Below are 15549 nucleotides of genomic sequence, written 5' to 3' on the forward strand. Positions count from 1 at the left end.
ATTACAACAATGCTCAATGCAAAGCCAACTTAAATGAACTCTTCTGAATAAAATTTGTGACTGAAATTTAATGAGACACATCAAAATTTGGCTATAATTAATACAAACGATCTTGTACATGTCTGTAGTTGTTAATCCTGCTTATTTCTCCCATGATTAACTATTTATTTGTTTACTTTTCCCTTGGCGAGATCTTCAGATATTTTCTTTGATAGTTGCATTCATTTTGTTAGTGATGAAAGATACATGTCAACCTTCATAAATATTTCAATAACTTTTAGTTTGGTAAAGATTACTTAACTTTTCATATAACATGCCAAATAAACCCAGATGGTTATGCATATATCAGAACTAAATACATATAATTACAAAATCCAACTTAATATTTTACCACATTTTTGATGACTTATTCTCAGAATCAGAACAAGGAATAAACTGAAAATGATAAACCACATATTTTCTGGGCTTTATGCTAATTAGATACAGCAATTTAATTCTTTAGAATTCAAAATTCTAAGGATAGAATCATTTTTAAAAGACAAAACAATCTATAGATTAAATCAAGTTATAAGATACTTGATTAAGCCTAATAATAATTTATTTATATTTATGGACTATTCACTTTTCAACCAGCTGTCAATATTTTATGCTATGTGTAGGAAAAGATGAAAAATTACCTTTTTGTATATATCCTAAGTGAAAATGGTCAGGGAAAGTAATGTTGAAATAAGGAGAATACTCAGCGATGAAAAAGCATGAAATCCTGCTATTTGCAACAACATGGAGAGAACTGATTGTAGGGTATTATGCTAAGTGAAATAAGTCAGTCAGAAAAAGATATATGTTTTTACTCATATGTGGAATTTGAGAAGCTTAACAGAAGACCAGGAGAAGAGAAGGAAAAATAAGTTACAAACAGAGAGGGAGGCAAACCATAAGAGAAGAGACTCTTAAATACAGAGAACAAACTGAGGGTTGATGGGTGGGTGGGTGGGGGGATGGGAGGGATTGTAAAAATGGGTGATGGGTATTGAGGAGGGCACTTGTTGGGACAAACACTGGGTAGTGTATGTAAGTAATGAATCATGGGAATCTACTCCTAAAGCCAAGACTACACTGCATGTTAGCTAACTTAAAAATAAATTATTTAAAAAAGAAAGGTAATAAAGAATATGTTTTGAAAAATACAGTTGTTAGAAACTACTGAACAAATGCTATTTGATGATTGTTTCACAGATATCCTAAAATTTATATGTAATTTTATCTCCCTAAATAAATTGAAGAATACTAAAAGGCAGAAATATATGCCATTGAAACAAATACACTTTTTCACTAAATAAATATTATTTGCTAAGTGACTGATATTAATTAGCTGCATTTCCTATAACAGTATGGTCCTTGTGTTAATCTGCTTCATAATGACTATATTTGTCAATTATTGAATTAGAATCTCTGAGATGGGGCCAGTTATAAACTTCCCTGATGAGTTGTGAGTCAATAATGTTTGAGAATTATTGTCCTACAAGCAACATACATAATGAGTGAATGAATGAGTGAAAAATATTTAGGTGCTGTCTAAAAGCACATAGTGAATAAACAGCAATGGTATTTCTATTGAGCTAAGACAGAATAACCTCATAGAATGTTTTTGAGTTATTATCAGCACTAATAAAATGTGATGATAGAGAATTATTCAATTTATCTGATTATACCGTCTATTTTGACTGAATATGATATATATTGTAGCTGTTTAAAGACATAATCAAAATGTCAGATTATAAATGATATATCTCAAAATAAAATGACAGTGAAAAGTAAACAATGATCTAAAAGGTATTTATGTTCATTTCCAAAGATATAAAGATATCTATACTGGTAAAATTAATGCCAACAGTTGACCTGGAAAACTAAGTCAAAACATATTCATAAGATATTTCTGAATCCCTTGGCTAACTGTCTCTAGATTACAAAATTAATACTCCAAAATAGAAGTTACCTAATTTCTCCAATTGTCACAATATTATAAGTGAAAAGAATAAGTGCTGTAAGTTAAAAAAGAAAATACCATTAGTTCACACTTTATATTTGAGAGGATTTGTGGAGGCAACATGGGTTAGTGAAGAATGTGAGTTTGAAGAAAGATGTATTTATATTTAAATTCTCATTATAAACTTGTTATTGGGGTTACCTAAACCAAGTTATTTAAATTCATCTTCTCTAAAACAGAGTGATAAAACATACCAGTACCAAGCATGGGGTTGGAGGGTTACTATCCTATAGGATGATTAAATGTAATCATACCGCAATGTCTGAAACCTACTAGAAGCTTTGTGAATGTCTGTTATTATTTTAAAACTGTGTGACTTAAAGCAATCACAATGATACAAACCTAAAGATACTACAATTGAGATCCTGGTTCAGAGAACAACTGAGGCTCTTCTCTGTTGTAATTAAGCATACAACTCTTCTTCTGTGGGTAGGATTCAGTGAGTACCCAGCTCCTTTATTTGCTTCAATAAAATTTGTACCTCATGATTTTGTTACAGCAGAAATGCTATCCTGAGGAAGAAGCAGAGATCTTCATACATTCTGTGACTTGTAGCTTCTGAAGTGACTACTCAGACAGAAGGAAAGTGGCTTTGGTTAGAGAGCAATGGGGCAAAAGGTCGCTTTTGCACTGATGAAGATAGCCTATCTAATATTTTAATTACTAGATGACGGAAAGTTGGCTGTTTGGCCAATAAGACATCGCTAAGAGGATAGATACTAAAACTTTGTTGTCCATCTTAAACATTATTGTTAACATGTAGGTTGAATCAAAATAACTGATATTATGAGGTTGTAAATTACTTCTGCTTTGGTGCCTCAACCATGGCCGATAGAGGTCAAATTAATGACATATTTTACATAAATTATCTCATTTCATCAATGTGCGAAATACCTCAATATACAATCACAAGGTGACAGGCATTTCAAATAATGAAAATACCAAAAACAACCTTAACCATATCTTCAAGGATTGTGTAATTTTATCCAAGGTTATATTAACAATATTAACAATATCTTCAAGGATTGTGTAATTTTATCCAAGGTTATAAAACAATTAGAAGATAATATAGAAAAAATATATATGGAGAGAAATACTATAGGAATTCAAGGGCAAAGATTCAAGATTTGTAGGGTGTAACTTGGGAAAGTTTTATGAGGAGATGAGACTTTAAATACTTGTAAGTTTTTTGTGTGAAAGTGAGTGCCGTGTAAAAAAATTCTAAGTCTTAGTTTTATTTCCCAACTTTGAACTTATATTCACATTTATGAGGCTTTCACAAATGTACTTGGAGTACAGTTTGACTTTGAGGTTCTTAAGTATTACAAAGTGTAAATTGTGAGTCAACAAATTTAATAGAGAAGAAATAATTATTCAAGGTCAGACCAAAAAAAGGAGAAAAGAGTAAGTCAATGAATTTAAGTGTAAGAGCATATAGCAGCATAATAGAAGTGAAATTTGTAATTCTAATGCACATCAAGTAATATTTAAGAACAAATTCCAATTACAGAAGAAATCAAATACTAAATATGTGAAGAAAGAAGAATGAATAAAATGTAAAAATGCATTTAAAATATTAATAAAAATATTTTAAAAAGCAAATCTGTTTTTTAGACATAATTTTCATTACAAAGAGAAGAAATATGTAGTAAAAGAGTATCTCTGGCAATAAAATATGAAGGGAAGTCTTCACTGTTGTTAATGAAATTACATAAAATATTCACAGATTGATTATCTAAAGAAGATAAATAAAGCTATTTGTTTCCACAGAAACTTTGATGATTTGATTGATTTTCATTCTCTTTTAAAATAACAACCCTGTGTGTCTATGAAGAAAAGCCATTTATGCTTGTCAGAATACATTCATGATGAAATAATTCAGATGCAAAAAAAAATGTTGGGGCACCTGGGTGACTCAGTTGGTTAAGTGCCCGACTTCATTTCGGCTCAGGTCATGACTTCACAGTTTGTGGGTTCGAGCCTGTGTCTTGCTCTACCTTGACAGCATACAGCCCGCTTGGGATCCTTTCTCTCTCTCCCTCTCTTTCTGCCCCTACCCTACTTGTGCGCGCACACACACACACACTCTCTCTCTCTCCCTCTCTCTCTCTCTCTCTCTCAAAATAAATAAATAAATAAACATTAAAAAAACAACATGTTAACATCACTAAATTTGGCAGAATACTGTATATGTTCTACTGAGCCTTCACTTTGTTTTTAGGCTGTTATAAATTCACCTCTGTTCAGTTTAAAAAAAAGAAAGACAAATAACAGTAATGGATTCTTCACTGGAAAATTTAATTCATGTTTAAAAAATCTTTAAAATTTAAGGTTAAAATTATTCTGAAGAAGATATCAAGATAATATGATCAGAGAAGAAATCTGCTTAATATATATAACATAACCAATATTTATAGCACATAGAATAAAAAGTGAACAATGATGTTTAAAATTATTTGGTTTGGGGGCACCTGGGTGCCTCAGTTGGTTAAGCATCAGACTCTTGGTTTCAGCTCAGGTTATGATCCCAGAATTCGTGAGTTCAAGCCTTGCATCAGGCTCCGCAATGACAGTGCAGAGCCTGCTTGTGATTATCTCTCTCTCCCTCTCTCTCTGCCCCTTTTCCCACTCTCTCTCTCTATTTCTCTCAAAATAACCTTGAAGGAAAATAAAATTATCTGGTTTAATGAGGGAATTAAATAGAAAGATTTTAGCTTGTGTTTATTTAGTCAATAGGAATTTGTGTGTGTGTGTGTGTGTGTGTGTGTGTGTGTAGTAATAAATGTCATGTCTGTGTAATACAAGTTAAAAACTGCCTCAAAATTCTTGTTAAGAAAGATTTATAATCTTCCAGGGCAGATGTAACTTCAATAGGTTTCAGGATTTATGAAAACAGAGTTGTCACAGTTCAATTACCTATAGTCATTTCCAGGACTGAGAATCACAATAATATTTTAAGTTATTCTATAGTGGACAATACATACATGCATTTACATACATGCACTAGATATGACTTTAGCAGCAGGCCAGCTAATTGCCTACCTTCTATAAATTAGCAACTAGGAAATTATTTTCACTCCTCATGACATCTATTTCTGTACATTTTAATGAATCATTTCCCAGCTGATCTTATTCTACCTCTTTCTAAATCTATTATTTCCTAAATATAATAATCTTATATTAAGATATATAAATAGTGTGAATATACATTTTAGTGTGAATTCAACAGAACAAACATTTATTGAAAACATAGCATTGCTTAGAATAGATGGGATAATGTGGGAACTTGAAAGATTAACCAAGTAAGTTCTTTGCTTTCAAGCACATTAAAAGGGGATAGATACCGATACCTATACCGATACATATATACCACAAATTGTAATTTGTTGTTGACTATCAAAGTGATTTAATTTTGTATAATAAAGAAACAGCTGTGGAACCACAGAGGGAATTGTTTTGAATCCACTGGGTGGGGGGAAATGCTTCAATCATGGCATATGTAGCTTTTGAGAGGATTCTTAATGAATGTGTAGGATTTTAGTTGGTGACACAAAATTCAGTTGGAGAGATGAATAGGAGAGGAAGAACTTTAGAACATATTTTTTAAAGATGTGGAGACAGAATATGATTTATCTTTTGGGGTGGAATATAGTTTAGAACAAGAAGCTCTTCCACTGGCCATTGTGTATTGTTCTGTTGGGATTACAGGACTGTTATTCACTCCTCACTTTGAAATACTGCTAACATCTCTACTGTGCCGCTTTCTAATTTGGTGAATCTTTCATATATTCGATTCTCATTCAGAAAACTGATTATCAAGTTGGGCAAATTCACTTACATTTCCTTTGATTGTAAGTAATTTTATTTTAGGTAAGGTTCAGAATTTTCTTTGATTAGATTTGACTAGAGAGAAAATTGCAAACCCGGTGTCAACTTCATTTTAGCTGGGCTTCACAATACAGTCGATTGTTCTTCCTTTCCAGTGTATTCTTTTTGTCTTTTAGCTAATAGCTTTCAGACTTACATAGGCTATCTCAATTAAACACTGTATTTAGCCAGGAAAAGCTGATGAAACTCTTGCTCAAAAATTGGAGAGGCTTTACTTTCTAGAACTTATTATGTACCAAATCTCAAAATGGGCAACAGTGGAATTCTGATGAAATTGCCTAAAAAGCACAAAGTATTTGTGGGGCGTCTGGGTGGCTCAGTCAGTTGCATGTCCTACTCTTGATTTCAGTTCAGGTCATGATCTCACAATTCATGAGTTAGAGCCCCACATCTGGCTCCATGCTGACAGTGTGGAGCCTGCCAAGTGTCCATCAATAGATGAATGGATAGAAGGGTGCCTGGGTGGCTCAGTCAGTTAAGCATCTGACTTCAGCTTAGGTCACGATCTCATGGTTCATGCGTTCGAGCCCCACGTCTGTGCTGACAGCTCAGAGCCTGGAACCAGCTTCCCATTCTCTGTCTCCCTCTCTCTCTCTCTGCCCCTCCCCTGCTCACTCTCTCTCTCTCTCTCTCTCTCTCTCTCAAAATAAATAAATAAACATTAAAAAAATTAAAGAAATGTGAGTCAAAAAGGGTGATTAATCCATTTTCTGGAGAAAATATGATGAAAGAAAAGACCAGGAAGATAATTGCTTTGGTCATCTGCATATTATAAAGAATGTCATTTTTTTTCTCCAATGTTTCACTTTTTTTTGTTGCTCAGCTATATTTCTTTAAATTTTTTCCTAATATAACTCATTTGGTTCAAATAATCATTTTATTTTCCTTAATTTGTAGTTACTATTCCTTCCTATTATCACCAGGTGAGAACTGTCTATTCAACCCCAAACACTGGACTGGGCAAATTAAAATCTTTAGGCTTCAGTTTTCTCTGTGTAGACTCAAAAGTTCTCATGCTAGTTCAACAGTGAGTTAATGATACAGTTAGGAGCAAACTCCAGATTTTAAACTCTCATTTCACTTTTCTCTTCACATTATCACAGTGTTTATTATTTATTGTATTAGAGTGTGATATGAACTCAAAAGACTTGGAACTAGAAGAGCTGGGTTCAAATTCTGGCCTGGGTAACTTTGGGAAATGTAATCTTTCTGAACCTCAGTTACCTCATCTATAAAATAAGAATAAGTATAATATCTTATTTCAGAGGGATGGTTTGAAGATGGTATGATAATATTTGGCTATCCATCAATTACTATATAACCTATAAAATTTATAAATATAAGAGTTGTCATTAAGCAGTTATGATACTTTATGTAAATAATCCATTGGGGATCACAAATTAATGTTTTTAATGCTACCCTAACATGGTTTTATTACTAATATTTCAAAACACACCTATCATTAATGAATTTCTAATCCAAATAAAATTTGTCTATAATTATTTTGTAATGCATAGCAGTGTGTATTCCATTCTAGCAATTATAACAACCTCTTTTATGTCAAATATTAATTTTTTGGAAAAGGTTTAACTTACATTTTTAAAACATGTTATCACTCTTTTGTTTCTTTTTGGAAGAGTTCTGCTGGCACATTCATCTAAGGTAGTGCTCTTCCTAATGCTATCCTGCTTCAACCGAAATACTTGTCTCAAAAACCCACAGGTCTAGAGTGACATTAACCATTTTTTTCTGAGGTTTTATAAATAAATAGCACCTCTAAAATTTCTTCTCTAGAATTAGGCAACAACAGTAATGAGGATGGTTTGATACATAAAATTTTAAAATAATTTTTTAAAAAAAATAATATTTTTTTAATTTTAAATAATTTTTTAAATAATTATTTAAAAATAATCAGAAGATTTAAAGTTCCATTTCAAATACATGGTTTCAACAATTATATTGTATTTCTTGAACAGCAATTCAAGTCAACAATCAAATGACTGAATTTTGACATTTTTGAACTATCTCACCAGTATCATATATAGGACTAAGTTTTTACTCAGTAGGAGAAAAAAATCATAAGAGGATCCCAGGATCCTATGCTTGCAAGATTAAATAGAGAAGAGGCAAAGGGAGCTATATAGAGGACAAGTGAATCAGCACTCGCTTTCATTCCTGTTCATGGAAATACAATGGAGAAAAGGAAAATTTTACAAAAAATCTTTCACTCAAAGAAATACACAAGCTGAGATATTTCTAGCTGCAGTTTATTTCTAATGCAGTGAGTTGAAACGCAAGCTTCCTCAAATCCTTTCTGCCCCTCTCACCACTCAACCACTGACAACAATGAAATGTTTTAAAGTATTTTAACTCTTTGATTAAAAAGAATAATTTTAACAAAATCTGCTTACCTACAATCATAAAGGTAATATTTCCAAGAGACCATGGTTAAGGAAAAATTTTCAAGAGCTAATGGTGGATTTCTCTGAAACAATAAAAATAAAAATAAAAGAAGGAAATTTAATGATTACTGTATATCTGCCTTTTTCCCCCCCACACAAACCTATGAAGTAGACATTATCAATAAAGAGTAAGTAATGAACTTGAAGCCTGATAGGCTATATAACTTGCCAGATATCACACAGCCAATAAGTGGAAGAACCTTGGATTCTCCAAAAGCAATGTGTTAAAGGTCAGGTCACATTTCTCTTTGTCTCCAGATATGTCATTACCTTTATGATGTCACAAAGTCTTTAATCCTTCTGGACTACAATTTGTGCCTCCCTAAAATGAAGCTGTTTAAGTAGAATCTTTCATTCTGCTTTGTAACTCTGTGATATCACTAGTCTGGCTAGGGCATACCTTGACAGAATAATTGGCCAATACTACAGGGTCATGGCATCATCTCTGAAGCTTGCCATAAATGACCTGAATAAAGAAAACCCAAATATAATAATGGCCCCATTATAATTCACTCAGTAGTGTTCCTTTGGCCTGAGAGAGTTAACATAGCACCCTGATGCCTAGCCTAATATCAGACAGCAGATGAGGCATCTGGGAGATGGAGATCAATGACATCCCTGCTTGCACATCAATCGTAGAATAATTAACTAAAACCAAAAACCAGGAAGTTCAAAAATTGAAATGTTCCCCATTGCACTTTTCTATCACCAATCATTATTGTACATTATTATACAGGATGTACTCGTGATTGAGGAGAGAAGCCTTGACAATTTAATGAAGAAAAGATAAAACTCAGTAATCCTATAGAGAAAAGCTAGTCTCCTATTTATCAACAAATGCATTAGGAATCTTCCATCATTAAAATGTGCATCAATAATGGTATGAAACAAATAAGTGCCGGATAAGTTTCCTACTATAATGAAGGTTTTCAAAATTTAAATTTTTATATTCATGTAAAAAGCCTAAAAATCCTACTGATCTGTGACCTAATTGTATAGTGATATTAATAGGAATGGTTATTTAGTTCTTAATCATGCAAAAATTGAAATCTATAAAGAATTTTCCTGATTTGCCTGAATAGAAACTACAGCCTAATTCCCTATAGACTGCAAATAATATGCAGCATTTTTTAACTTATAAGGGCAAAGTAAAATAACACTGCTGTTGAAATTACTTGGTTCAGCAACAGCAGAAGCAAAATAGCATAACAAACTGAAAAACAATAAAAAAATGTATGTATTTTAAATATAGCTTCTTTAACTAAACTTTTGGGGGAAAAACAGAATGGAAAATTTTGAATTTAACTTCAAAGATTATAAGGTAATTGTGTAACAGCTTTCTAAAACATCAATAGTCCAAGAGAGAAGCTGCAGATTTCTTTAACCTCAAATTATCTACATTGTCGTCTTTAAATAAAAATAAATGTATTGTAAAATATTTTGTTTTGCTCTGCAAGTATTCAGTTTCATCTATGAAGTCATAGCCATGATGAGGATCCATATGCAGAACAATGTAATAAAAATATGAAGTTTGACTATAAGTAATTATAGAAAATGTTAAGATTTTTAATTTTTAAGAAAAGCTAGATTTTTGTATTAACATGAATAATACCATTTTATTTTTATAATCTAAAAATTTTCAATGTTTATTTAGTTTTGAGAGAAAGAAAGAGTACGAGTGGGTGAGAAGCAGAGAGAGAGGGAAACAGAGAATCCAAGAAGGCTCCGTACTGTCAGCACAAAAATGGATGTGGGGCTCAAAAGTGTGAACCGTGAGATCATGACCTGAGCCAAAGTTGGACACTCAACCAACTGAGCCACCCAGGCACCCGTAAGTAATACCATTTTAAAAGTAATTTTTTCAGTAAATTTTGCGCCAATTCTAGAAATAGAACGAATGTTCAAAAAGGTTTTGGAACTTTTCTTCACAACTATAACTCAGAACCAAAGGAGAAAAATTATCTGTTTTTATTCATTTTGTTGCTAATAATTGTAATCACGATCCTGATACATTTCATTCATAAATTTGGACTCAACTGGTTGTAGAGTTTTTGAGAGATTATGTTTAATTTCAATGAAGATACAATAGACAGAGCAGCACAGTGTGGAAAAATATCTTCCACTTTCTGGCTAAGTAATATTGGGTAAGAGATTTAAATTCTCAGAGACTCTATTTCTTATCTTCTAGATGAAAATAAAATAACTACTGAAATCAAAAATTGTGAGGATTATATAATAGTACAGTTAAGAGAAATGTTATGAGATCTGTAAAGATATATAAATAATTATTAATTTTAAGGAAAAAGTTATTTTTCCCATTTTATGTGTTGATAGTAGGAATACACTTCTTCACTCCAAGAATTTTCTTCTTGCTAAGACTGCTGAATGGACACTACTCCCAGTCTCTTTGTGCTTATATGTCCACTCCTCTCCAGAAATAAACTATCAGTTAAGTTTAGGAGGACTATGTAGATACGGCTGTACCAGTGCTACCTGCTTCTCAGCTGTTGCTGGCACAGAGTGAGTTCTCCCTGTTTCTCCTCTGCTCTGGCGTTTGAGGAGGGGTGTTTAGGAGTAAGGTAAGGGTAAGTCCTGCCTGGGTGCAGAACAGCTGTATCTGGCTGGAGAGTCTGTATATTTCTGGAATTTTTTGAGAAGATTGAATTGGCACACACACTATGCTCTTTCCTACAAATTAGGCATTATCAGATATAACATGACAATTTGGCATCCATATTTATATTTTATTTAAAATTTTTTTTAAAGTTTATTTATTTTTGAGAAAGAGAGAGAGAGAGAGAGAGCATGAGCAGGGGAGGGGTAGAAAGGGAGACACAGAATCTGAAGCAGGGTCCAGGCTCTGAGCTGTCAGCACAGAGCCCGATGTGGGGCTCAAACTCGTGAACCACAAGATCATGACCTTAGCCAAAGTCAGACAATTCACTGACTGAGCCACCCAGGTGCCCCCATATTTACATTTTAAAATGTCAATTATACCTCAATGCAAAAACTAAATAGAAAATAATTCTTTTCTTCAGTCTCAGGTGGAAGCTCTCAACATGGATATTGAGTAGAATAGGCTCTAAACTTTGAAGGTAATTTAAAATAAATTTTTCAACGTTTTTTATTTTTATTTTTGGGACAGAGAGACAGAGCATAAAAATTACAAAATGTATAAAGGCAAATTGTTAAAATTTGTTGTAAGCATCTCTTAATGGCTACTGATAAGTTTAAACTTAGATGTTGTAAATGTCCTAGCAGGAATGTTACAAAATTAATTAACATTTAAAATGATCTTTTAGGGATGCCTGGGTGGACCACTCAGTGAAGTGTCCGACATCAGCTCAGGAACAGATGCATGTGGACTGATTTACCTGCCATGCAGTCTGAATTCCTATAAACTCAATGTATTTTTTTCCCAAATTTCCAGCAATACAATTAGTCATTTAATGTCAGAGTAGCTGAAAATGTCTCACAGAGATTTGAGTTGGCGATTGAGCACTAAGTTGTTTTTATCAATATATTGAAGCTTATTGCATTGGTTGCTTCACTAAGATTTGTTCCACAAAATTCTGAGTTTTATTACAAAATGAATATATGCAGAAACTAAAACTACAACTAGATCAAACTTAGAGACAACATATATCAAACCAAGACTAGGAATCCTTGGGATATAGATGTGTTTGTCATAGTGTTCTTCATTTCCTCACAAGAGTACGCAATTTCATGGTCTTTGTGACAGCTTCTACAATCACTTGATCAACTTCTATAGTATTTGCTAGGGAACATGTTCTGGTTTCTCAGAGATACAAAAGTTTTCTCTAACTCAAATCTGAAATGAGACTTCACACTTAATTTGTTTGATATTTTCTTCTACTGTTTCATCCACTCATTCCTAAGCAACCCTTCCAAAAGACAGAAAGGGCTGAGGTAAACACTTACTTTTCCTAGGTCAGCCCTGCTCTCAATGTAGCCTTTAAGTCAGAGAAAGGCTCCAGCTGCAGTACTTTCTTAGTGTGAAAAATATTTCTTTCTGAATATTTAAGTCTTTGTAAATAATTATATAGCTTTCCAATTCTAACTTCTCTGTAGTTTTCACCACCTTGATGCAAATCTCAAAAACACTTCTAAAACTAAATTTAATTGCTAGATTTTATCTGCTGGAAATAAATCTCAAACTTCAGAAGCTGTGAATAATGGTTTACATATGTTATGATTGCAATTAAGTTAAAAATAAAGGTATGCATATAAAAGTATTAAAAGAAGTCAAATGTTAATAACAGTTGGTGTTTTTGTGTTATGGAATATGGTTGTTGTTTCTTGGTTTACTTTGGAATTTGAATTTATTATACAATAAGCATATATTACTTTTTGAATCTTAAACATAAAGTAAAATTAAACACCCATGAATAAGTAGCATCAAATAAGGTATAGTGACTCAGAAATGATAAAAGCATGCACACCTCCAATACAACCTGATGTTAAAACATAAAATTACAATTTTAACAACTCCCAGAAATTATTTTCCTCCTCAGTACAGAGCTTTAAAAAATAACACTGTCATTGTTTTGGGTCAAAATACTTAATCGCTATTTCAAATAACCTGCCCAGAAGAACTTGTCCAGCTTATCCTCATTCTTTAACTTCCAGGAAAATATTATCTTTCAACTATTATATGTTCTTCTGTTTTCGCAGTGATTATGATTAAATTGTAAACCTGAACACAAGAACATAGCTCATGCTAAAAACTAATCATACTAATGTCTAGTCAGTATAGCTACTGAGGGAAATTCTTAATACTTTGCGTGAATTCATTAATTCAGACAGACAGCTAGACAAAGTGTTTATATTTTTGTATTATTAAAGTTATTATTACTATTAAAATGTTTTAAACATACAGACAGAAACAAATAATATTGTGACACATCCATGTTCCCATCATCCAAATTTCACAACTGTTATAATTTTGCCATAGCTGCTTTAAGTCTTTCTATTTATTTATTTAGTTAGTTAGTTAGTTAGTTAGTTTTTATTTAAATTTTAGTTAGTTAACATATAATGCAATATTAGTTTTAGGAATAGAATTTAGTGATTCATCACTTACATATAACATCCAGTGCTCATCACAAATGCCCTCCTAATGCCCATCGCCCAGCTAGCCCATCCCCCCCCACCTGCCCTCCAGCAACCCTGTTTGTTCTCTATATTTAAGAGTCTCCTATGGTTTGTTTCCCTCTCTCCTTTTTTCTTTCCCCTATGTTCATTTGTTTTCTTTCTTAAATTTCACATGGGAGTGAAATCATATGGTATTTGCCTTTTCTGACCTAGTTTTTGTTTTGCATGATGAATTTTAGCTCCATCCATGTCATTGCAAATAGCAAGATTTCATTCTGTTTGATGATTGAATAGTAATATTGCATTACATATAGATAGATATAGATATAGGTGATATAGATGATATAGAGAGATAGAAATGATAGAGATGGATGAGATAGAGATAGAGATAGAGATAGAGATAGAGATAGATAGAGATAGAGATAGAAATAGAGATAGAGTTATATCATATCTTCTTTACCCATTCATTATTCGACGGACATTTAGGTTCTTCCCATAATTTTGCTACTGTGGATAATGCTGCTATAAACATTGTGGTGCATGTTCCCCTTCAAATGAGTTATTTTCATATCCTTTGGATAAACACCTAGTAGTACAATTGCTGTGTCACAAGGTAGTTCTATTTTTAACTTTTTTGAGGAACCTCCATACTGTCTTCCAGAGTGGCTGTATCAGTTCATATTCCTACCAAAAGTGTAAGAGTGTTCCCCTTTCTCCACATCCTTGCCAACATCCGTTGTTTTCTGGTTGTTAATTTTTGCCATTCTGACAGGTGTGAGGGGGTATTTCATTGTAGTTTTGATTTGTATTTCCCTGATGATGAGTGATTTTGAACATCTTTTTATGTGTCTGTTAGACATCAGGATGTCTTCCTTGAAAAAGTGTCTATTCATGTCTTTTGCCCATTTCTTAACTGGAATATTTGTTTTTTGGGTGTTGAGCTGTATACTCTCTTTATAGATTTTGGATACCAACCCTTTCCAAATATCTTCTCCCATTCTGTAGGCTGCCTTTTAGTTCTGTTGAATGTTTCCTTCTCTGTGCAGAATCTTTTTATCTTGATGAAGTCCCAGTAGTTCAAGTTTGCTTTTCTTTCCCTTGCCTCTGGCAACGTGTCTAATAAGAAGTTGCTACAACCAAAGTCAAAGAGGTCGCTGCCTGTGTTCCATCTGTTTGATGGTTTCCTGTCTCACGTTTAGGTCTTTCATCCATTTTGAAATATTTTTATATATGTTATAAGAAAGTGGTCCAGTTTCATTCTTCCGCATTTCACTGTCCAGTTTTCCCAACACCATTTGTTGAAGACACTGTCTTTTTCCCATTGGATATTCTTTCCTGCTTTGTCGAAGATTAGTTGACCAAATAGTTGTGGGTCCACTTCTGGGCTTTCTATTCTGTTCATTGATATATGTGTCTGTGTTTGTTCCAGTAACATACTGTCTTGATGGCTCCACCTTTGTAATATAGCTTGAAGCCTGGAATTGTGATGCCTCCAGGCTTGCTTTGCTTTTCCAAGATTGCTTCGGCTATCTGGGGTCTTCTAAGTTTCCATACAAATTTTAGGACTGTTTGTTCTAGCTCTGTGAAAAATGCAGGTGGTATTTTGATAAGATTTGCAATAAATGCATAGATTGCTTTGAGTAGTATAGACATTTTAACAATATTTGTTCTTCCAATCCATGAGTACAGAATGTTTTTCCGTTTCTTTGCATCCTTTTCAATTTCTTTCATAAGTGTTCTACAGTTTTCAGAGTACAGATCTTTTACCTCTTTGGTTAAGTTTATTCCTTGGTACCTTATGGTTTTTGAAGCAATTGTAAATGGGATCAATTCTTTGATTTCTCTTTCTGCTTCATTATTGGTGTATAGACATGCAACAGATTTTTCTATGTTGATTTTGTATCCTGCAACTTTACTGAATTTATATATCAGTGTTAGCAATTTTTCAAGTCTTCATTTTAAAGAAACAAAATATTTCATAAGCAATTAAAGCTCCTCACTCTTCTATTTTCTCTTTATCCTCTTAATCCAAAGGTA

General features: G+C 32.9%; 1 long non-coding RNA gene across 1 annotated transcript in view; it reads right to left on the reverse strand.

Moving 5' to 3' along the window:
• The window catches only part of LOC122481298, a 57397-nt gene extending 48972 nt beyond the window's left edge, over window positions 1–8425 (reverse strand). Inside the window, exon 1 of the long non-coding RNA XR_006296813.1 lies at window positions 8347–8425. This is a non-coding gene — a long non-coding RNA (uncharacterized LOC122481298). The remainder of the gene's footprint in view (window positions 1–8346) is intronic.
• Window positions 8426–15549: the final 7124 nt, after the last annotated feature.

The sequence above is a fragment of the Prionailurus bengalensis genome, chromosome C1, assembly GCF_016509475.1.
Source record: "Prionailurus bengalensis isolate Pbe53 chromosome C1, Fcat_Pben_1.1_paternal_pri, whole genome shotgun sequence".
NCBI lineage: Eukaryota > Metazoa > Chordata > Mammalia > Carnivora > Felidae > Prionailurus > Prionailurus bengalensis.